Raw genomic sequence first — 24212 nt, forward strand, 5'->3', positions numbered from 1 at the left:
TGAAGCCCCATGTCCGGGCTCTGTGCTGGTAGCTCAGAGCCTAGAGCCTGCTTTAGATTCTGCATCTCCCTCTCTCTCTGTTCCTCCTTTACTGTGTTCTGTCTCTGTCTCTCAAAAATGAATAAGCATTAAAAAAAATTTTTTTAATTTTTTTTTAATGTTTATTTATTTTTGAGACAGAGAGAGACAGAGCATGAACAGGGGAGGGGCAGAGAGAGAGGGAGACACAGAATCTGAAACAGGCTCCAGGCTCTGAGCTGTCAGCACAGAGCCCGACGCGGGGCTCGAACTCATGGACCGTGAGATCATGACCTGAGCCGAAGTCAGACGCTTAACCGACCAAGCCACCCAGGCGCCCCCAAAAAATAATTGTGTCACATTAAGGCTGAATGGCACACGCAAGTCAAACTCAGGATCTATTAAGTATTTACGAAGGGAAGAATGAGTTAATGTCCAGAAGATATTACAATGTTATGTTAGCATTTATTCTACCCAGGGTTAATGTAGCATCTTGTATTTTTAATTTAATGATTTTCATTAAATTTGGGATCCTTGGGGCCATTATTTCTTCTTTTCGACTCCTTTCTCCTCTATTCTTCGGGAACTCTCATTAATATAAGATGAATACTAGGTATTTCACCACATATCATCTGAACATCTAAGGTTCTATTCATTTTCCTTTTGTCTTTTCCTCTCTGTTCTTCAGTTTAGATCAAGTCTATTCATCTATCTTCAAGGTTATGAATTCTGTCTTCTGTGAACTCACATTTACTGTTGGTTTCATCTAGTGAAATTTTCAGTTCAATTACTATGCTTTTCAAGTCTAGATTTTCCATTTGGAAACTGAGTAAAGGACAGATTCCCTTTAGAGTCTTCTGAGAGACCACCACCCTACACAAACCTTCATTGTGGACTTCTGGCCTCCAAAACTGTGAGAGTAGCTTTCAGCTCTTTTAAATGACCACGTTTGTGAAAAGTGCTTACAGAGGCCTTACGAAAGGAATACAGGCCCTATCCAAGTTCTTGACAGACTCTGTGAGCATAATAAAATGACTGTCATGTATGCCATTATGTTTGAAGTGATTTGTTGCACAGCAGATTACCAGATCGATTCATGTGCAGCTATTTGGAAATTCGGAAATGCTCAAAATGAACACTGTTAACTATGTATTATCACTCTTGGCCCAAGTTATCATCAGAAATTTCATTTGCTATCATTCTTCCTTTCTCACTTAAAATCAGTGTTAATTTTTTATCATTATTATTAGATTACTGGCTGGGATTGTTTGATATCTCTACAACGTGTAGTAGAATCTTTTGCATATTTTAGCCGATGATTTTCCAGTTAGATAAGACATGTATGTATCATGGCATATTTCTGAATCATGTATTTTCTCATTCCTGAAGCTGGTGTGTGTGTGTGTGTGTGTGTGTGTGTGTGTGTGTGTGTGTGTGTAAATATACATGTGTATATACATATGTGTATACACACATATGTATTTCTACCATATTACCTTCCAGAATGGCACTTAATTTGTGGTGTGCTGCTTGTGAATTTTGTCAGTTAAATAAATTGCAATATACTATTAAAACAAATTACTGACTAATCACTAATTTTATAAAATGTTATTTATAATATTAAATCATGGGTATATGGTCATGTTCTCTTGCAAACCAAATAAAGATTATTTTTCCACTGAATGTGAGGTCATTACAGGATTTGTTTTCCTAAGTAAGCTTAAGTAAAAACAACAACAAAAACAACTTTTGTTAGCTTTGCAGTAGTTGCTTCCACATCCACTGCTAAATTGACTAGAATTGCACTTAAGGGTGATATTTTGTGGCATATGATTCTTTCCTGTGTATAAGCAATATTTGTGAGATGCCTGGCTTACACTAAGATGTAAAAAACTCTGTCAATTTCCTCAACTGTCAGTTTAATTACCCTTTAAAAAAGAATAGCAGGCTGATTTGGCAAGACTTGAATTTACTAAAGACATTAGGTAATGGTTACTATTTTCTTTTCTAAAAACACTCAAACCATTAGCTTAAGAATTCATTCTAAAGTGTAACATAGATGAACACCAGACTCTTCTGTTCTCAGCTTCTGAAATCTAATTTACTCCCATCTGGAAAACCTTTGTACTTGTCCACTATTACCCTTAGGTTACTTTTCAGACATTTTCAATAACAAATACTATACCCATATGCCCAAGAATCAAAATACTAATAAATAATGTCCTGGATAGTTTTTGTGTTTATAAACCCCAGTTACTTATTTTTATTAATTACTACTTTACAAAATCCAAAACTGCAAAATTAAATTGCCAAGGATTTTTTCCCCTCAAAATGACCTAGTTTTGAAAATATTACTCATTAATTTTGCCACTTAATTTTCTTAACTTTCTACTGACCCATAACCTCTTTGACACTAAAATTAAAACATAAAACCCTGATCATCCCAATGATTCTTTTTATTAATTAATGTTATTCATTTTAAGACTTGCCTATATCCTCTTGCCACTAGGTTCAAATCATAGTCTAATCCTTAGTTACATTGATTACAAGTATTGCATTTTTCTAGTTATTTTTGATGGAGTTTTTTGTGCAATAGGTAAAACATCGTAGAAAATTCACTCATGTCATTTCTGCTCATTGTGTCCTCATTATCTTCCTTTAGATGCAGTTCAGTTAAATTTTAAAAACTGAAACAAACAAAAAAAAATCAAGTAAAATTTAAAAAATAAATTCGTAATTCCTCCGGCTCTCTTTAAGCTTTCATTCTAAGGGAAGCAACCTTGCTCAACTCATTCTCCACTTGGAGGAAGTGGAAATATATATATTACATAATGATATTTTTTTAAGAAAAGAGATTTTTAGAGAAACCAATACTATTTTTATATTCAATTCAACGTTCTGAAATAGCTCTTTTCATCCCAATGCATTGACATTTTGGTCTTCCTTTGCTATTTATAGAGGTAAATATAATAGTTAAGGTAACTCTAGCTGCTGTAATACACAAAATGTCTTAAACAGGGGTTTAAAATGGGTAGTCCTATTAAGCAGGTGGCTCTCCTCCAAGCGGAAAATCAGCACTCATGCTCCTTACATATTTTGAATTGACTATATTCAACATGACTTCCAAGGTTACTGGGCCCATTTGCATCAAGCCAGCATGATGGGAGAAGCAGGCAAGATCTCCCTTTCAAGATTTACATGGGCCATGGCTTGAATTGGTGCACAGAACATTTGCCAATATCACACTTGCTCACTTACTCATTCACATGGCCAAACTCAACCACAAGGGAGGCAGACAAATACAGTTCAGGAATGTTGAAAGAAGAGTGAAACCGACTTGAGAAATAGCAAGCCATTCTCTGAAATAGGAAGAGAAAGACTAAAGGTTTAAAAAAAAAAAAATAATGGACAATATAGCTATGAATCATATGATACAATTATCCTTTATATGAATTATTCAGATTTACTACTGATAGCTCAAATGAAGCAAAATGTTGAGTGATTCTCAGGTTATACATTTGTAGTTAGGTCAATTTTTGCACTAGTCGAGGGAATTATTTTCTAGGAAAATTCCAACTCCATATCCTTAGCACTTATCAATATTAATAATTATATTTACATAAAGAATGGAAAATGTAAACATTCTAAATAGTCTCTGAGGGAGACCATGTTTGTCTGTTGTGATCACTGATGAAGCTCAACTGCCTAGAAAAGTATGTGTCACAGAGTTGACAATAAATAATGTTTGAATGGTTTAAATGAGTAAGAATTTTGTTAGTACTTTCTCATACACAAAAATACATAGTTCTCTAAATTCTTTGAGTTGGTTTATAGTGCTGCTCGAATACTAATTGTGGGGACAAACTTGAGTTTTGTCAACTGACTTTATATCTGACAAATGTATTTTTGTACAATGTTATAACCTTAGACCCATTCTTTTTCTGTTGTTTTTGAAGAAAAAGGTTTAGCTATCAAAAAAACTTGATATTCATTCTTTCAATTCAGTACATGAAAATTGACATTCATGAAGTGGCATTGAACAGCTCTTTTATCTAAACAAATAGATAACAGTTATATTTCTTTGAATGCTTGCCCCCTCCCCACTTTGAATGCTTGTTCTAAAGATTTTTTTTCTGTGATGGATTTCACTTAAGTTCCATATGATTTACTCTGAAACACAGGCTTACACAAAGAGGAAAAAAATTTTCCTCTATTATAAGTCTGATAAAAACTGCATACCACTTATGGCCAAAATTGAGAAACTTTTTAAGTAATTGCAGAATGTCATCAAAAAACATTTAATGTTTTATAAAGCATATTACCCAACCATATGTATAAAATAAGCCACTCCTATTTGTCAAAAAGTTATAGAGTTACCATATGACTGAGCAATTCTAGTCCTAGTTATATGCCCAAAAGAATTGAAAGGAGGTGCTAAACAAAGACATGTATGTGTGTACATACATTCATAATAGCACTAGTAACAATAGCCAAAAAAAGTGGCAACAGAAAGAATGTCCATCAATGAATTAATGGATAAACAAATGCAGTATATATGTGAAATGGAGTATTATTCAGCCTTGAAAAAGGAAATCAAATACTGACACATCCTATATAGTAGAGGAACTTTGAAAACTTTATACTAAGTCAAAGAAGCTGGATATACAAGGTTAGGGACTAAGGATTCCTTTGATATGAAATGTCTACAATAAATGAATTCTTTGGGATAGAATGAATATTAATGACAGCTAGTAGCTGGTTGGGGGAAAGGGACTGGGGAGAATGTGCTTGACGCATATAGGGTTTTATTTTGGAGTGATGGAAATGCCAGGATTTTGAAACTAGATAGAAGTGTTTTTTGTAGAACACTATGAATGTACTAAATGCCATTACATTGCTCACCTTCAATGGTTAATTTTATAGTATATGAACTTCACCTCAATAAATAAAAAATGTCACTCTTGTTCAAAAACATGTAACTATATTTGTATGTCAATCTATATGTAAATAGATGCATGGGGGAAAAAAACACATGGAAAAGTTCATGCAAAATTTTAATAATGGTTATCACTGATTGGGAATTTGAGTGTTTTATCTCCCTAAATTATTTCTGTAATTTTATAAAGAGGTTATATTACTTTTTCCATCTCCCCCAAAATTCATGTGTAATGATGATGCACACCTAACATACTAGGTAGACAAATTGTTACCATTTATTAAATGTGCATTTTATTCTATGTGAGGTTGTTACTAGTAATGTACTTGGTCTTAGACTAAGCTTATAACAAAAGAGTGATCTAGGAAGGGCACCTGGAAAGGAGAATGAACGTCATGACTCTGTCTAGAACACTTCTATATCAAATAGAGTTGGTATACAATTTCCTTTCAATTATATAGTAAAAATTATATATCATATAGTGAATTTTAAAGTAAAATGTATTTCTAGAAAATTATGTGGACCCTTGAAAACAGTAATAGTATAACCTTAACATTCTTGAGGTTTATAGCCAAAGACCCAGTTTTACAAACACAACATCAACTATTTCCTTTGGGAAACATGTTTTTCATAAAGGTATAGAGATTTTATAAATTCAATAAAAAACTGGACACTTAATTGAAGGGCAGAATTTTAGATCGAGATGCAGGGCTGTGGACCAGGATTATTTTGGTAGATAGATGGTCTTCCTAAGATGTCCAGTTCCCATCTACAAAATCTGTAAACATGAAAGGGTACCTAACACGGTGGCTCTCTATTCTCTGTGACAACCCCAAGATATGACCAAATGTCATGGTAACTACCCCCAGGATGATATTACAAGTAACAATTCATGAATGAGATCTATGAGAAAAAACCCATGGTGATGGACACATGACTAGAATGCTTCCTGACTCACAGTCAGTGAGTACATTAGAATATCTGTCTAAAACTATCACTTGAATGACTTTGCAGCTGAATATGATCAAAGGGTCCAAAAGAATGGGACAGAAAAACATAGAATTTGATAACGTACATATGTCAAGCACAGACCAAGAATTCGGAGAAAGCACTGGCCTCTGATCCCTAGAGAGTTGTCCTTTATTAGATCAGAGAGGGCTCACCAGGCCTCACCAAGTCATGGATAAAGTATCCTTCAAAATGGTGCACTTCTTTTTCCTGTAGTACCTTGCACCTCTATAACCTTCTATTCTGATACATGCAGGGGGTGTATGTAGTAAAATGCTGAAGAATTCTGATCACTAATAAAAGTTATCTTCAATTTTAAATTCATGTTCTGAACTTGATTAATATGAATCAGTCACATAAGTTCAACTAATTCTAGATGCCTTGGGAAATTTAATTTCTCAACCTATGAGCCATACCAACCTATGAGCTGATCATCTTTGATTATCATCACACTATAGGATGCTCCTGGGCAGGCAACCAGTCTCATACAATTTATCATGTCACTTGTTTTACAAATGTAACAGCTCACTTTAAAAACATTTTAATATGCAAAATACCGAAAGTGTAGTAAACCAAATAGTGTAGTAAAGCCTTATAAACACACTTTACAGTATTACCCATTATAAACTCATGGCCAGTCTTGTTTTTTTGTTTTTTTTAATATATCCCCATCCATTTCATCTCCCAACACACATATACACAATACACCTAACAGCTTGTTTTCAAACAAATCTTAGACATTCTACAGTTTCAATCAATTTTTCAGTATGCACATGCAAAAGATAAGGACATTTTAAAAACATAACCATGATATCACAAATCATACCTAAAATTATGACCACAATTCCTTAATAATGATCAAATATTCATTATGTGCGTATATTTTTCTATCATATTTTTTTTTCTTTTTTAAATTCATTTGTTTGAGTCATAATCCAACAAGATATATGCACATAGAACTTTTAAGCATCTGATCTAAAACACTTTGAGGTCTGTATTATCCTCTAAAGGATAGCAGTGCATGTCTCCAAGAATCAATTTATTTTACTTTGAAACATACATATAGGAAATTTGCATTGCAGGGGAAAAAAACAACACGAGTGGAAAACACTTGCAGCTCCTTGTTTTCAATGCTTTCATAAAGAAATTACTTTCATACCCAAAATGGACATGGGGTTAGCTTCATCCTTTGGCACATTACCACGGAATGTAACAACTCTTCTTCTGCTAGGTATGCTGTTTCAGTACAACCCAGAATGCCATTTCAACCTATGCTTTCTGGAATAATGCAAGGAATTATGGTTACCAAACTGTTTATTTCTGAAGCAAATGGCTTGCAAAGATTTTCTAGAATTTGACCGCTGCTTTCCACCTTCGGGACCAACATCTTGGTACAAGCTACCATCATCTGTCTCCATGATTTACTCATTTTCCTCATCTGTCTCCCTAAATGATGTTGCTCTTTTACAATTTCACTTCAGCTCAGAGTAATTCTATTAAAACATGATGAGCTCGTACCTATTTTCTGTACCAAAAAACTCCAATGGCTTCCCATCTTACTCCTACTGAAATCCTAAGTCTTTACCATGACTTACAAAGTCTTGACAAAGTGGCTCCCTGTTATCTCTCGGACCTTATCTTCTGCTGCTCACCTGTACTTTATTTCCTCCAACCATAATATCCTTAGGGCTTTGGGGACTATTTGAGAATGTGGCAGTAGTTTTTAACTTCAGCCCACAGTTTTTAACAACAGCCTCGTGTTGTTTTTTCCACAGTGGAAAGGGCATCTTCCTTTCCACACTATGGAGCTGCCTCCTCAAGTCACTGCCGGCCACCTGCCATCTGACTGATGTGTAGCAGAGCATGATTCATCCTTGTGTGGCTTTCCTGTCCTTAAGGATAGACAGCTCCACCGAAGGAGCCACTCTGAGCAATTTATCCATATTACCTACAACTCATTCATCACCAATGTTCTTAAATTTCAAGATATATCTGAAAGCTCTCCCATGCTCTTTACTTCCTCTACCAACCAGGATGATCTCCCAACTGAATTGTTAAATTGGTGCCTTCCTGATCTCTATGGAATCCTTCTAACCTTCCTCACACTATTCTCTACCCAAATAATTCTTCTGAAGGATTAAGGTAGATCATGTCACATGTCAGACGGTAGCAGCTCACATGGTGAGTGGAGCCTAACAGAGTTGTCCAATCACTGTGTTGTACACCTGACACCTAACATTGTATATCTTCACTTCAATTAAACTTATACTTCAATTTAAAAAAAAAAAAATTTAAATGATGTCACCTTGAGGCCATTTCATCATTTTACTTCATGCTGAGAAGAGAATTCAGACTATTCAACTGACCTACAGGACCAGACCATTGCCCACCTTACTAAAGCTTTTGCATTATTGTCACCTTTACTCACTGCACTAGGGAAACTGCCCTGCCTTCCATTCTTCAACTATAAATTTCCTTTTCAGATGCTGTCTCCTGGCTGAAATGCTTTACTTCTACCTCTTGAACAGCCAGGTTCCTCATTTTCCACACATCACTCTCATCATTATCTTTCACTGCATTCATCACAACATGCTATTGTATGCGTACTATGATATGCATTTTTATTTTTTTTAATTTTTCAATGTTTATTTATTTTTGAGAGAGAGAGAGAGAGAGAGAGAGAGAGCGCCAGAGCCTGAGTCAGGGAGGGGCTGAGAGGCAGACAGAGACACAGAATCCGAAGCAGGCTCCAGGCTCTGAGCTGTCAGCACAGAGCCTGACACAGGACTCGAACCCACGAGCTGTGAGATCATGACCTGAGCTGAAGTCAGATGCTTAACTGACTGAGCCACCCAGGTGCCCCTATGATATGCATTTTTAATACCTCTTCTTACTCTGCCCTAAAATCCATTAAGCTCCATGAGAGTGGGGATCATACCTTTATTCACAATGTATTTCACTTAGCAAAAAACTACTCAATAAACATTTGTTAAAGGAATAAATGTATGTATCCATGAATTCATGCAAGAATGAAAACCTAAATGGATTACTTACTTAATCAACTAAATCAGGTACTTTGCATAATCCTAGCCAACAGCTTTCAGATAGAAAGAGGAGATGATAAGCATATGCCTCAGGGCATGTTTACTTTTATAATTGGAAAAAAGAACTAAACATTGAGAATAGATCTGGCTCCAAGTCAAAACAAAGAGGTGAATCAGAAACACTGTGGCCCCACTGAAAAGTGGTCTCTGAGGTTTCAGTGACAAAGACTGAAGCAATCACCTTCTGCTAATGGTTTACTGAGCGGCATTAAAGCCATTTATCTCTCTGGGTTGGGAAAGCAGTTTGTAGAAACACTCTGATCCAAATGGAGCTTTGTTTCCACAGTTCAACCACATAATTAATATATACACTTAAAATCTTGTCCCCCCAGAAATAATACTGTAGTAACTCACATGTGTGGCCAAGGTGGCTATAAAAATACCTTCTATCATATTTGTTCTTCTGTAATGTGACTTTACCAGGCCCCATTAAGAGAGGGAGTCTAATTTCCTTGAACCTCAATTGGCTCTACTGACTTTTTGTAATAAGAGAATTGGATCGAAGCCACTTCAGTAACTTTTTATTTTTGTTTGTTTTTTTTAAATGTTTTTGCTTATTTTTGAAGAAGAGAGAGACAGATTATGAGTGGGGGGAGGGGCAGAGAGAGAGGGAAACAGAATCCCAAGCAGGATCCAGGTTCTGAGCTGTCAGCACAGAGCCCAACACGGGGCTCAAACCCACGAACTGTGGAATCATGACCTGAGCAGAAGTTGGACGCTCAACCAACTGAGCTACTCAGACACCCCTCCACTTCAGTGGTTTCTAAAGCTAAATCCAAAGAAGGCTGTCCCCTACAAAGCCCCACATGATTTAGTTTCCTTGCAGCATCTTGGTCCCCTTGGACACTTGGAACACTGTGTCAGCTGTTCCCTGGCATGATACTCTCGTTCAGAACACATGCCACACTGTGAGAAGTCCAAGTCATGTGGAGGGCCTGTGTGTAAACATTCTGAGAGATGGTCCTAGGTGAGCCCAGACTTTGAGTCATCACCGGCCAGCAGCCAGATATGGGAGTAAAGAAACCTCCAGATGATTGTGGCCTCCAGTCACTCAGATTACCCCCAGCCATTTCAGTCTTCCCAGCAGAAGCCCTGAACATCATTCTATCTTCACAGTGTCCTATCCAAGTTCCTGACCACCAAATCCATGTGCATAATAAAACAGTTGTAGCCTTATGTCATTAAGTGGAGGGTGGCTTGTAGCCCAGGAATAGAGAGCCAGAACACCAGAGAAGCCAAAACATGTGGAATCACAACCTGCTACTATATAAAAATTGATATACTTCAAGTACCCTATTGCAGGCACCTATCTCCGTTGTGGCATCATCTATAACAGGGAACTAGAGTCGATCTTAAGGTTACATCAGCCAGAAATGATTTATTTACATACAAATAAAACATCCCATTATGCTGCCATAGAAATAGTGTGAAATGCAGATAGCAATGAAGAAAATATGCATATGATCTAAGGTCAAGCTGAAAATAAAAAGCAAAGTATCAAACAGTATAAAAATAAATGTGTTCTTTAAAAAACTATGTATGTTTGTAGGCAGTACTAAAAAGAGCACACAAAAGGAGAAAAACTTTTGCTGGTATTCATCATCCAGAATGTAAACAAGGTACCATATTTTCCTGAATGTTTGGTAAAGTTATTCTTCCTATAAAAGTATACGTAATATACAGGTAGTCACATATAACATGGGTAGCTAGGTAATTAATTATTTCAAATTGGGTGGCACCACAGGAGAATAAATGAAGAGAGTTTCCGTCTTTTGTCCTTAGAAGGATGTTACTGCTTCTGCTCTACTGACGACGAAAGAGTAATTTCTGCTTAGTTCTGCAACACACACATGGAGATTCATTCAGTGGTTGGGTTTGGGTCATAAATACAGACTCTTCCGTGAGCTAATTCAGAAAATGACCTCTAGGTCAGCCTTAGGTTATGTTTTCTCATCATTTACCTGACTAGTGAGGAAGGCAAAAGCAGTTTTTGGTTTCATTGGTGGTGGTATTTTCCCGTCCCCAAAAATGAAGGCTAAATAAATAAATAAATAAATAAGCAAGTAAGCAAGCAAGCAAGCTACCTAAGAAGCTAGAAATATAGAATTCTAAGGAAGGATCTCTTGGGTGTGCCACCAGAGATGATTTAGAAAAACAGAAAATCTGAATTTGTGTTGAAAGCTCTATAAACTCTGATATTTCTCTCATTCAGCTCTCGGAAATACTGCTATCTCATCCATGCTTACTAAAATGATTTTCCTCTCATACTCAGAAGAGAGAACAACAAAGGGAAAGCAGTAACCTGCGTGTGCCATAGATGTGCAGAAGAAACCAGTCTAGGACTAAATCATGATGAATGAGAAATAATAAAACCTCATTGCCATAGATAAAAGGTGTTCCACAAAAATACAATGAAACTGGATTGCGAGTAACGTGTTCTCCGAGTGTTCCACAAGACCAGCAAACATTTCTAATAAATTTTAACGTGATAAAGGAGCGATGTCTTGCAATAGGAGTAGTACGTGCTGAACATCACAAATGAGCCAATGGTTCTTGAAATTCACTTTGATATACAAGCGTTTGGGGTTAGAAGCATGTTTCCAGAACAAATTGTGCTTGCAAATCAAGGTGTTACTGTCTATTCCAAGTATTGAGTTTAAGAATGTGTCATTTAGAAATCTCTTTAAGATTATATCTGCACTTACCAGCACTTTACGTGGAAATAGGAAAAGTGGACTTTTGGACAGCAAAGAGACTCAGAGTCTAACAAATTTACATATAAGTCTTGATCATTCTACTTACTTCCTTTACCAGATGGTCATATCACATGAACACAAAAGCCTTCAGGGAATCTTTCATTTTAAACTCTTCCTGTGATTCAATGCATTTCCTGTAATAGTCAGTACATCCTCTATTGAAGCAAGTCTATATACTCTGCAGAAAAATCTGTGAATCTGGTGATTTAATGGGCTTGTCATTTCCAAAAGCATTTACAAAGCCAAAGACATTGCTTTGTTATCTTCTTGGGGGTAACTGCTTTTTATTTTTCAGCACTGCCTGCAAGGCCTGCTTTGTATCTGTTACTTTCCACTTGTCTAATTATATCTGTTACTTCAGACATGTTTAATTGCAGAGTCTATATTGGACAAAATTTAAATATCAGAGTTGATGAGGCTGAGCTTATCACAGTCCCTTTCTTATAGATGAGAAGCTGCTGGTGCCCGGAGAGACTTGCAAGTAAATACCACCAGTCTGATTCCACCTCAGACTTCCCGGAATAACATTTCTGAGAGAGACTCCTCTGCTAGTAGTTTGAATACCATCATCCGGCAAGACTTAGAAGTCATCTCTCAAGACAAAAATGGAATAAGCTGTTCTGTATAGTAGGTCCAGACTATTTCTTCTCCTGAACCGTGCCCTGCAGGTCTGACCTAAAGACATCAGATGGAAACATGCCAGTCTTGAGAGAGGGGAGCAGGTTCATACATGAGCATCATACAGTGTGTGACAAAGTAGCCATGACAAAATGCACTTGACTTATAGCCTCCCAACACAGCCCCTTCCCGTAGTGCCCTAAAAGAGGTGATGAGCTCAAGGCAGCACTTAGAACTGAATTATTAGCTAATAAATTCTATTTAATATTTTGTAGTCTAATATGCCATATTCAACCTTATAATAATTAGAGCTTTTATTTTCATGACCACCTTCACTCTTAACATTCAAAAATAAATCCTCTCATTTGATTACAGCCCCAAAGGCTTGAAGGTCATCAAAAAAGCTAGGCTCAAAGGGAAAAAATAATAATTTAGAAATGTAGAGGGAAGGTACCATTATAAACAAAATACTGTTATTTTTTGTCAATAATTTTGCTAATCAAGTAACATATCTCTAGGATAACATCAGATCTTCTCCTTTTCTTCTACATTTCATATATAGAGTTCATAAAATTAGCAGTGTCTCATCAAAATACTTAATGTGCAGATATGAACAGTGAAATCCCACATATGTATGGGCAGTGTTAGTGGCTGTGCTTGAACTTGATTAAACACACATATATTTAACTACTTCAGTACTCATGCTTTTGTTTCAATTCTAGAATGTCTATATGAAATTCAGAGACTTGAATGGATAAAAAAATGAAAAGACAAGACTTTTTATTTCCCCTTTTCCATGAGAAATGCTGTTTTCTTATTATTTTATCTTTAGTCAAGAAATAAAAATTATCTCTATATAATTCCCAATAACCCCAAAATTCATTAAGTATAAAAACAAAATATAAAGGATTTGTAATGTAAAGGATTTGTTGTATTTAAGGCTCGTATCTCTAAGCTATTTTTTTTCTTTGGGTGCCCAAAAGACATTCAGTGAACCATGTTTACTATTCCTACGTTCCCAGGAAATCAGAGACAGAGTTTCTTACATGGAGCTTGAGAACGTCCCTGGAGGACTCAGACCCTGATCTACCTACGTAGGTCAAAGAAACAAAAACATTTACCAGATTCACAGGGAAGTTGACAGCCTCTGACCTTTGGTCAGCTTTTGACAGTTTATAAAGCTCCTTTATATAAATTATTCTTTAAGTTTATCTATTTTTGAGAGAGAGAGAGGGAGGCCATTCTCAGAGAGAGAGAGAGAATCTCAAGCAGGCTCCACACTGTCAGCACAGAGTCAGACTCAGGGCTAGATCTCATGAACCATGAGATCATGACCTGAGCCAAAAAGCAGGATGTTTAACCAACTGAGCCACCCAGGCACTCCTATGTAAATTATTCTATTTTCCCCTTACATTGTTTGAGTGATAGGGTTCCCAGGATTCTTTATTTTCCATGTTTTCCACATGGACAAACAGAAGCTCAGGAGAGTTTCTCTCTCCTACTCATGTGGTTCACAGCTGCTAGAGCTGGTGAAACAGATTTGATAAGTAACTTCCCACTGCATCTGAAATAGCAGTTACCTTGTTGATGTCTGCCTCCTACCCTGAACAGAGATCCCTAAAAATACTTTCTAATTCTGCACATGCCATGATAATTCTCATCTTGCTCTAACAACTGGCACCAAAATCAAAAAGAGTAACAATGTACTTAAAAGGGATTAAAATTATTGCCTGGCAAGAAATTTAACATTATAACACAAATTTCAGCAAAGTAAAAAAACAAACAAACAAAATAAAACAAACAGAAAAAACACTTAAAGTTTAGACTTCGAGTTAATAGATTTCCATGGAAAGAAAAAAATCCATAAGAAATTACGATAAAATGCTGACTTTGGCATACATTTGCAAAAATCAATAAAAAATATTTAATTTTAAAGAGTAGGGGATAGTTTGATGATATCAGCTTCATTACTTCTACAGATTTAAATGCCCAAGACTTTTAGGAAGAAATGACATTTCATTATGACAAACTTTCTCTATGTTCCAGCAATCTGATGCCATGATGTAGAGACACTGAGTGTATACCGAGAGTCACAAACAAATAATGCCTTTGAAGGGAAATCTCAGTCCAAGAAAAAAGGATATTTCTTACTTAAATATAGGCTTTCCACATAAGGTCTGTTAGTCCTGTTTTAATCTACACTATTCTGTTTAAAATGTCCAATTTTCTCTTTTTTTTATGATTATCATTGTTTCTATGGTGTCATTAGCCAGGGTAATAGCAATTATGGACAACACTTAACAACTTAGCAATTACAGTTTTAACCATGTAGGTTTCATGCCTAATGGCTCTAAACATAACAAGGGAGGCATACAATCTAAAATATGAAAATGAATGGAAATAATAACCTAATAGTATGAAGATATTTGACTGTTCATACATATGGACATACAAAAAAATACCTGAAATATCAGAAATTGTTGGAAAAAGTTAATTTGGAATTTTCTAGTCACTTAATTCAAATGCCCTGATACAGATTACTATGGCGTGCTCCTGATTTACATATTGATTAGTTGTTTACAATTAGTTTATCAATAAGTTTATAAACCTGAGTACTTTCCTTTTTTTCACTTCATTTCCTTAATTTTATTGATGTCATAAGAGCAAAACCTCACAAAAAAAATTAAAAGAAGGTATGGCTTTTATTCTCCAGCAATTCAAATGAACAGTAGAAGATAAATCCCGGGAAGCTGAGATTTATTCTGGATCGGCAGAAGGGTCCAAGTTACACTGAAAACATCTGTTAGTTTGGCACCTCTTCCTCAATCTATTTTTGGTAGTCAGAGAGGAAAATCAGTTACCATATTGTTGGTCTGCTCTGACTTACCTGTGTAGCTGCTACCTGCCAAGGCCCTAAACTTTGTATTTGTCTCTCTCTCTGATTCTAACCAGAGCTAACGAAGAGCTAACCGGTAGGGAAAATTATTCTTTCATTTTATAAACTACAATTTAACAAATTTTCCTGTCTTTGACTCTGATTCAGCATGTTTCAAGCATGTAGTATGAAAATCAACCTTTGGAGGTATTGGATCACAGAATCAATAACTGAGTTAGGTTCAAACATTCTATCAGTGGCTGGGACTTGAGAAAGCATCCACAGGGAGTTTCTGTGATAACAGCAGGAGCAAAAGAGCTCCTTGAAGATGCATAGAGACTTAGGTTTATCTCCTGCCCCAGATGGTTTCCACGCCCGAGGCAGAGATAACAATTTGATAGCTAGACCCAGTGTTTTCCTCATACCCCCATCTCTTAGTGGTGCCACGATAGGCCAGGAGGATTTTAAACGAGAGCATTAATTATTTACAGTTGGGTCTCAGACAGTCTAGGTTATATTCATGTCACTGCTTCACATGAGCTCTGTAACTGTTATTAAGGAAGTTTGCTGAGCTCTACTTAAGAAGGATGACACATCCGGAAGATGCTGAAGACACGGTTCAATGGCTTAGATGAATCTCAAGTTCACTTCAGATATCAATTGCCAAATGAACAACAAATCCTGAATAGTTATGCACACCCTATTTAACACAATCAAGTGCTGTATGGAGAATGAACCTTCTCTTGTCACAGTGACTGCTCATTTCCTCAACTGAAAGCAATAGGAATTTATAACTCTTAAATGTTGTGTCATATGCTTATTCAATAGCTAATAATTAGTATTTTTATTAGGTCTCTGCAGATTATGACTAACAAAAACCCACTCAATGGGATTGTACTAAAAGAAAAAGTAATTTTAGAACACAAAAATTCCTTAGAGAGCTGAAAGACGTAGATCCAGTCAGACCTCGGAAATAAACTACAGCCAGGGCCACAAATACAAACACAACACCTCCCTATCTCTCATGTCCACCAGACTGCATCATCATTCTAGCTCACAGAATACTTTACTTTATGACAAGTTCACATGGTAGGACACGGCTGACCATATCTCTGAGGTTTACAGATCCTCTGTTGAAAAGAACAGCTATATTCAATCCTGATGTTTTTTAATATTTATTTATGCTTGAAAGAGAGAGACAGAGCATGAGTGAGGGAGGGGCAGAGACAGAGGGAAACAGAATCCGAAGCAGGCTCCAGGATCTGAGCTCTCAGCACAGAGCCCGATGCAGGGCTCCAACCCATGAACCATGAAATCATGACCTGAGCTGAAGTCGGACGCTTAACCGATTGAGTCACGCACATGCCCCTAGATTCTGGTTTTCATGTTCCTGCAAAGAAATTCTGATTTGGCTTAGTTGTCTAACCCTAAGGCAATTTGGTTTAGTGCCAATTTAGTTTAGTTGTCTAACCCTAAGGCAAGAGTGGTCAAGTTATGTAAATATAACAATTTAGAAGTGTGGTTCCTAGTACTGTAGAAGAGTAATCGTGCAGACAAAAGAAGAAGACCACCACCAACACCAGTTACATGACACTGTTCTGGCTGTGCCTTCACAAGAGAATCTAGGGACGGTGATTCCTACTCCAACAACATAATTATCAACTAAGTCACATATTTCAGAGCATCAGACATTCGAGAAACAGTGGAAGCTCTGTGTTATGTGACACTTAAAATCTTTAGGAAAGGTTTTGACTCTACCTCATTCCTCAAATCACACAATTAAAAAAAAAACAGAGTATGCAGATCAGAAGGAGACTGTTTGGCTGTTTATTCAAGCATTGATCCTTCCTAGGTGCTACCAAAGGGAGTGGGGGGGACCCCAATTGTCACAAAGAATAAAAGAAGAAACAGATTGTAAATGGTGTCAGGGTGTGGAGTGGTCAGGAAAAGCTTTTTAAGGAAATGACATTCTAGCTAAGATCTCACAATAAGAAAGAATTAACTGGATGCAAGGTGGAACCGAGAGATGCAAGCAGAGGTTATGTTAAATGTAAAATTCAACCAGCAGTAGAAGCTATTAACACCAAGTCCAAGTTAAAACAATCAACCACAGAGCATATTGAAACACATAACTGATGGAGGAAATATGATATATTACTCTGTACCAAATGGTTGTTTAATTTTTAATTACATTAAATTACCACAAATATTTAATTAGACACAGGTGGTAATGTAACATCCCCGTTTGGCTCCCATTTTCAAAATATTATGTGTACACTTTTTTGTCTGCAGTCTATATGTATGTGTACATATTCATAGAATGCTAGTGGAGTATAGATTTAACAGCCTGAGAGAAAGCTTTCCAAGAATAAAAACATTCGGATATTGATGAACAACTGCCTGATTCACAGTTTCCAGTTCTGTGTGCAGACCAGCTGTGCTGTTATAACTTCTGGCGTGTGTATAAATCTTAGCTTTATTCCATCCCCAGAGATTCTCTACTTGTCCAGACAAGTTCAAAACTACATGTTTTGAATTCTGGGAGGATGTCAGTGGTGGCAGAGTTTTTGAATCTCCCTGTAACCCCCATAAATAAGAGAAAGACCAACTAGAAGAGGAAAAAACCAAAGCTCACAGCAGGTATCAATAAGGGAAAGAGGTGAAAATGTATCTGTAACCCCCTCGCCCCAAATATTAGCAGGTGTGGATAAACCAAGGCACCTAAAAGACGTGTGTGGTATCAGCAGCTATGCAGAATGAGGCAAAAGGGAGTGAGGTGGGAACAAGAAGACCTCCAACAGCCAGGAGACACTCCAAGCAAAGGATGAGTTGGTGTGAGGACCTTAGCTCAAACTCCTAGTCCAGAGTAACTGCAAGGGGCCCACTGAAATGATGAAAGGGGCTGGAGCCATCAGGATGCTGCGAGCTTTCACAACAGACAGCCTGAAAACCGCTCTAGACTCAATCCCCACATGAAAGAGTGTGAGCTTGAAACAGAATTCAAATGGAGCAGGACCTCAAAAGTTCATGCGAAGAAAGAAGAGGATCTAAAAGAACAAGGGGAGGGAAATGGAGTCTGGAGATGTCAGAAACTAAGAGCCTGTATATCTGAATGTTATATAGTAAGAACATATCAAGGACCACATCTTTCCTGCTTAACCTTGTGGCTCTAATACCTAGCCTAATTCCTACCAGATAGGGAAATCGGTTAAAGAAACAAAAAAAAGAAAAGAAAAAAGAAGAAAAAGACTAAAATGGTTTATAAGAATGGCAATTATAATTATGATACCCTTTTATAATCTTTATTGTACATGGACTCAACTTCTGCCCATAAAGAAAACGATGTATCTCAGTATCTGAGTAACATTTTAAAACTCCAATCTTTCATAAGATAGAAAGTATAATCCTGGATTTAAGAGTATAGCACAGAAAAAGCATTTGAGCTTTAGTATTTCCTTTGTATTCAGAATTCAACCTGTGTTTGTGGGAAGTTTTAACTAAATAATCAGTTGAACATATGAAAATTTCAGTCTAGAACGGACACAAGGACACGGTCAACAAAACGCATGCATCAAAGGTCCCAAGCCTTTGCTAGAGACATATACAATATTCCAAACTAAGTACACCAAAAAATATTTCATAACAAATTCTTACTGTAAAGGATTCATTTAATTCATTCAAAAAGTAGGCTGACATGGGGAGGTCCCATACTTTCCAGGCCCTCGGTCAGCTTTCAACAATCCCTTGTATGTGGGTTGAATCTAACAAGCCTAGAGTTTCAGACACCCTTCTGATGTATAATTATTTTATCCTGTTGTTATTACTTAAAGAGGTAGTGGCTGAACTGGGAACAGAGGATTTAATTTCTCCAGGTTTTTTTTTTTTTTTTTTCTTGAGCTATAGTTTTATTGGACGAAAGGCAGCAGTGATTGTACTAAATAGGTTTTTTAAAAAGCTCTTTTTCTGAGTACCCTTCTCATAGCAACCATGTTATTACTTTCATACAATTTTAGTGAAATGCTTGGATTGTAATAGCCTTTGGACACCTGTGCACTGTATAGTACATTATTATTTGTGACACCCCTCAAATGCCAATTTGCTAGACAGCAGATTGTTCCCTGGGCTTAATAAATCTTTACAAGTCCATCTCAAGTGGCTGGGCTATACTCTTCTCCCCTTCCCCATTTTGTGTAATACATTATATGAAGTGGTGGTTATTATGGTTTATATTAATCTGAAGTTATTAATATTTTATGACACTTGAAATATTATACAGTATAGACTCATGTATTTGCTTGTCATAATAATTATACTATCAATCTGTTATCATTTTATTTTTTTTATTTTTAAATTTTTTTTAACATTTATTTATTTTTGAGACAGAGAGAGACAGAGCATGAATGGGCGAGGGTCAGAGAGAGAGAGAGGGAGACACAGAATCTGAAACAGGCTCCAGGCTCTGAGCTGTCAGCACAGAGCCCGACGCGGGGCTTGAAATCATGAACCGCGAGATCATGACCTGAGCCGAAGTCAGACACTTAACCAACTGAGCCACCCAGGAGCCCCTTGTTATCATTTTATATTTGGGTAACATTTTACCAATTTCACATACACAGATGTGTTTTTTTATTTGTTTAATGCCCTTTAAATCTCTGTGGAGTAGAGAGAGCAAATTACATACACATTTCTTAAAAGAAAGAGCAATGGGTAAAAATGTTCATAATGTACTCATACTGTAAATGGTAGAATGTGAATTTGAACCCACATCTGCTTCTACTTCCTCAAGAAAAAGGACATAAGCCATATTGATTGTAAGATGACTCCTTTAGTGTGGATATTTTAGTTTGGTTGGGGTATAATTTGCCTGTGTGGAAGGCTTAAGAAGAAAGACAAGTTATGGATTATTGCAATAATCCAGGAGAGAAAAAATGATGATTTGAATGAGGATGATAGTGACAGAGGAGTTTTTATAAGCATTTGCAAATATGAGTGAATAGCATTTGCAGATATGAAGAATAAAGACTATGGAGGATATCATCATCATGTTGGGTCTATTCAACCTGAAAAATGTAGTTGCCATTTGTTTAGATAGAGGGGGCTATGAAATGAGTAGGTTTTGGCTGTCACAATTCAAGAGCTTCGGTTTGAGCTTGTTAAGCTGGAGATGTCTATTAGACATCCAATGGAGTATATACACTGAACAACTGGATGGATGAGTGTCAAGTTTGGATGAGGTGTCTGGTCTGGAGGTATGCTTTGAAATTCATGAATGCATACTTATTGTTTAAAGCCCTGAGACTATATGCAGGTCATGAAGATAACATGGTTTCCTAAAATCTAGATGAAGAAAATGTTTTGACAAGGTAGGAGTGATCATCAGTGGGAAAGGTTGCTGACAAACTGAGTAAACTGAAGCCCTAGTATTGAACACCATCTTTCCCAACAGAAGTCCCACATGCATTTGACAAGAGCGATTTCGCTAAAGTGGCGCACACCAAAGACTGCAATGATTTCCAGAGAGAATGAGAAGAAAAGTGAAATGAGTGATTACAGAGATTTAAGAGGTGTTTTGCTGAAAGAAAAATAGAGTAAAACCTGGAAGAGAATAAGGGGTCAAGGTAGACCTTTTTCCTCCCTTTTTTTAAACCAAGAAGTAACAGCACAGTAGTGTACTGGTAGATAATCCAGTGGAGCAGGAAATGTTGATACTGCAAGAGAAGAGACTCTTGTTAAAGCAAAGTCTAACAGTCTAAAGGAGAGAGGAGCCACTCTAAAATAAAGGGGTTCATATTGGATACCAACTGGATGAACTGTTTATTCGTGGTGATAGGGGAAGAGACAAAGAATCTAGATACAGATGTAGACAGGCTGACAAATGTAGTTCAAAAAACAAATGAAAATTCTTTTCTAATTGTTTCTATTTTTCCACAATAGAATAGAAAGCAGGAATGTTATCTAAGGGTAAGGATGCCAGAATTGTACTACCTCAATTACAATAGTTTCATAGCTTATTTTTCCAATGTTTGTACCTATTTCATAAATTTCTTGTTCTATTTTCTAAGTGTAGTTCTTGGCCTTTTGCATTCATTATTCTTTCAGATGAACTGCAGCATCAACGTTTTGGGTTCTAGCAACAACAAAAATGTAGAGTGTTGACTCAAATTCAGTGTATGGGTTTGGAAATAATTGCCATCTGAACACTATCACATCTTTTGAGGAAACTGGCCGGCCTGGCTGCTTATTCCAGTCTTCTTTTACATCCTCCAGTAAATCCTGTTATTAGTCTTGTTCCTTTGTGTCAGGTTCAATCCTGGGTATTTTTTGTTTCTGCTTTTTTTTTTTTTAATGCAAATGACCATCCTCTTATCACATATCATTTAAGACTTAAGTGTTTATTACTTATGTAAAAGAAAGCTAATTCAATTTCTACCAACTAGTAATTTTTTGTGACTTTGAGTAAGCCATTTAATCCCACAAATATCTGTCTCTGCAGCTGGAAAAGGAATGAACTAAATGATTTCTATAATTTAACATATATATATAGATATATATATACACATATATATACACACACACATATACACACATACATACATACACATACATACACACACACACACACACAGAGAAAGATACTAATATTATTCCTTTTTTTTTTTATTAGCCAACTGATTCTCAGAGAATGTAATTTACCCATCTTTCTATGGATAATGAGAAGAAGTTACCCAGTTTGGGGTAAATTGCCAATGCAGTTTCTAGCAGATAAATATTGGTTATCTAAGAGCTGAGAAACAAACCACTCCGTAACTTACTGGTTTAAAGCAAGAATGATTTATCTTTTTACAAATGTTTGGACAGGTAATTTAGGCAAAACTCAACTGGAGAAGGTTGTCTTTCCTTCATGCAATGTTGATTTGACTTATTCATGCAGATGCAATCAGTTGGCAAGTCAGCTGGAGGCTGGCTGACCCCATAGGGCCACATGCTGGCAATGGGCTGGTGGTAATGAACAGAGTGCCTTGGTTTTCCTCTACCTGGCTTATAAAGCAGACTGTCTTGGGCAACCTGGGATTCAAGAGAGAAACCCCATGTGCAAGCACACGTTCATATTTGTATTCCTAATTGTTGACCAACCACTGGCCAAATCAAGACACATGAGCAAGCCCATAGTGACCAAAGAAGAAGACTATATAGGGACATAAGTAACAGGAGGCATGATTCACTTTGAATTATTAACATGATAACTTTCCGCAGTCCTGAATATGATTCAGCTCAGTATCATTTTTTACAACCAGTATACAGTTTCAGATGGTCAGTTTAGGAAGCATGCCTAAAGTAAGTCCCAGGAGGTTATTTGTTTGATTTAAAATGCCCAAAGCTCTCACATTCCCAAGTTTTCCCATCAATCTGCAACAGATGTCTGACATTTCAGCACTAGATAGTGAATCATTTGTGTTAGGAACGTGTTCCTCATAAGACAACATGGATCTCTATGAAATAGACTCCACATAAATTTATCAGAAAATTTACAATGGGACCAGTAGCCCTTAACAGCTGCATTTAAAATAAATAAGGATTTTTGCTCTTCAGAGAACAAATGGGAGAAAGCCAATTTCTGGATGAGAATGTTGCCCTGAGAAGGTAGATCTGGATTTAACATCACTTTAGAAGTCCCTGGAAGGTCAACAGGGTACAAGGAAGGGAGAAAACTTTGAAGACTCATTTTATGTTGCAATGAATCCAAGAGCTGAAGAATGAATGTAGAGAACTCTTCAGCAACCTGACCTTTAACTCACTCAGTTCCTATAAACCTGTCTCCCACACATTTGCCATCATACATGCCTTAATAAATTTTCTGTCAGCAACTATATTCTTTTTTGCCACACTTGGGCTTTCAAATCATAGCAATTTTTAAAAATGAAAATTATGTTTTAAAGAATAGAAATTTCCAACAGTGGTATTCAGACTTTGGAAACCCACAGAGTAGTTCTACTTTACTCATTTCTAGAAAAAGAAAAAAAAAATTCTACCCATCCTCATCTTGCCCACTTGAAGTATAAAGATGAAGTTTTTATTATCCTAAAATTGCCTCCAGCTTCTGGACAAAAAAAGTGATACTATAAGACCATATTACTCTACCTTTCTATCTGCAATTTCATATAAAATCATGATGCAACAAAAGGAACCAAACAACAAATTCATAAATTAGGGTCAGGCGAACCTTCTAACATTGAGGCTTGCCATTTATTTCAACTAAGATGCCACCACTAATTTAAGCCCCTGTTGTCTCTATATAAATGTTTTAGTCTCTATAATTATATTTTATTTCTTTGTCACATTAGTTCAGATATGGTCAATACCTCCAGAACCACTCTATTATTATCAATATATTACATCTTATAATTATCCATCAATAAAAATCAATTCGAAAACAAAACAGAATACTTTCATTTAATTATTTCTATTCTCCTTGATAGGAAATAGTAACTAGCCTTTCACTACATTATATAGAAAAGAGAGAGAAACATTTGAAACGCTTCCTAAACTTATAGGTCATCCTTGCACGGGGGCTATGCTAATCTCTGTATCGTTCCAATTTTAGTATATGTACTGCCAAAGTGAGCACAAGACAGCATCGTTTGGAAAACAGTTTAATTTCTGATATCAACTGATGGATTTCTTCTTCCCTCCATCTTCCTTCTTTTCTTCACTATTTTTTTTTTTTAGAATTAGAAACTTTTAGGTATGAATGTATTTTTACCCTTCACTCTTTAAAAAAAGAAAAAATCCCACTGTGTCAACTGTGTTGGGTACAGGAAGGCAGTGGGAAATTAATCCTTTAATAATACAACAGACAGAAAAGCAGTCACTTTGGCGCCCAAAAGCAATTAGTGGAA

The 24212-nt window shown here is 36.4% G+C and overlaps 1 non-coding gene across 1 annotated transcript; it reads right to left on the reverse strand.

Moving 5' to 3' along the window:
- Positions 1–23837: 23837 nt before the first annotated feature.
- On the reverse strand, positions 23838–23941 carry LOC123607741. Its single transcript, XR_006716890.1, has one exon. It is a non-coding gene; the product is annotated as a U6 spliceosomal RNA (small nuclear RNA).
- Between the last annotated feature and the right edge of the window lie 271 nt (positions 23942–24212).

The sequence above is a fragment of the Leopardus geoffroyi genome, chromosome A2 (assembly GCF_018350155.1).
Source record: "Leopardus geoffroyi isolate Oge1 chromosome A2, O.geoffroyi_Oge1_pat1.0, whole genome shotgun sequence".
NCBI classification, from domain to species: domain Eukaryota; kingdom Metazoa; phylum Chordata; class Mammalia; order Carnivora; family Felidae; genus Leopardus; species Leopardus geoffroyi.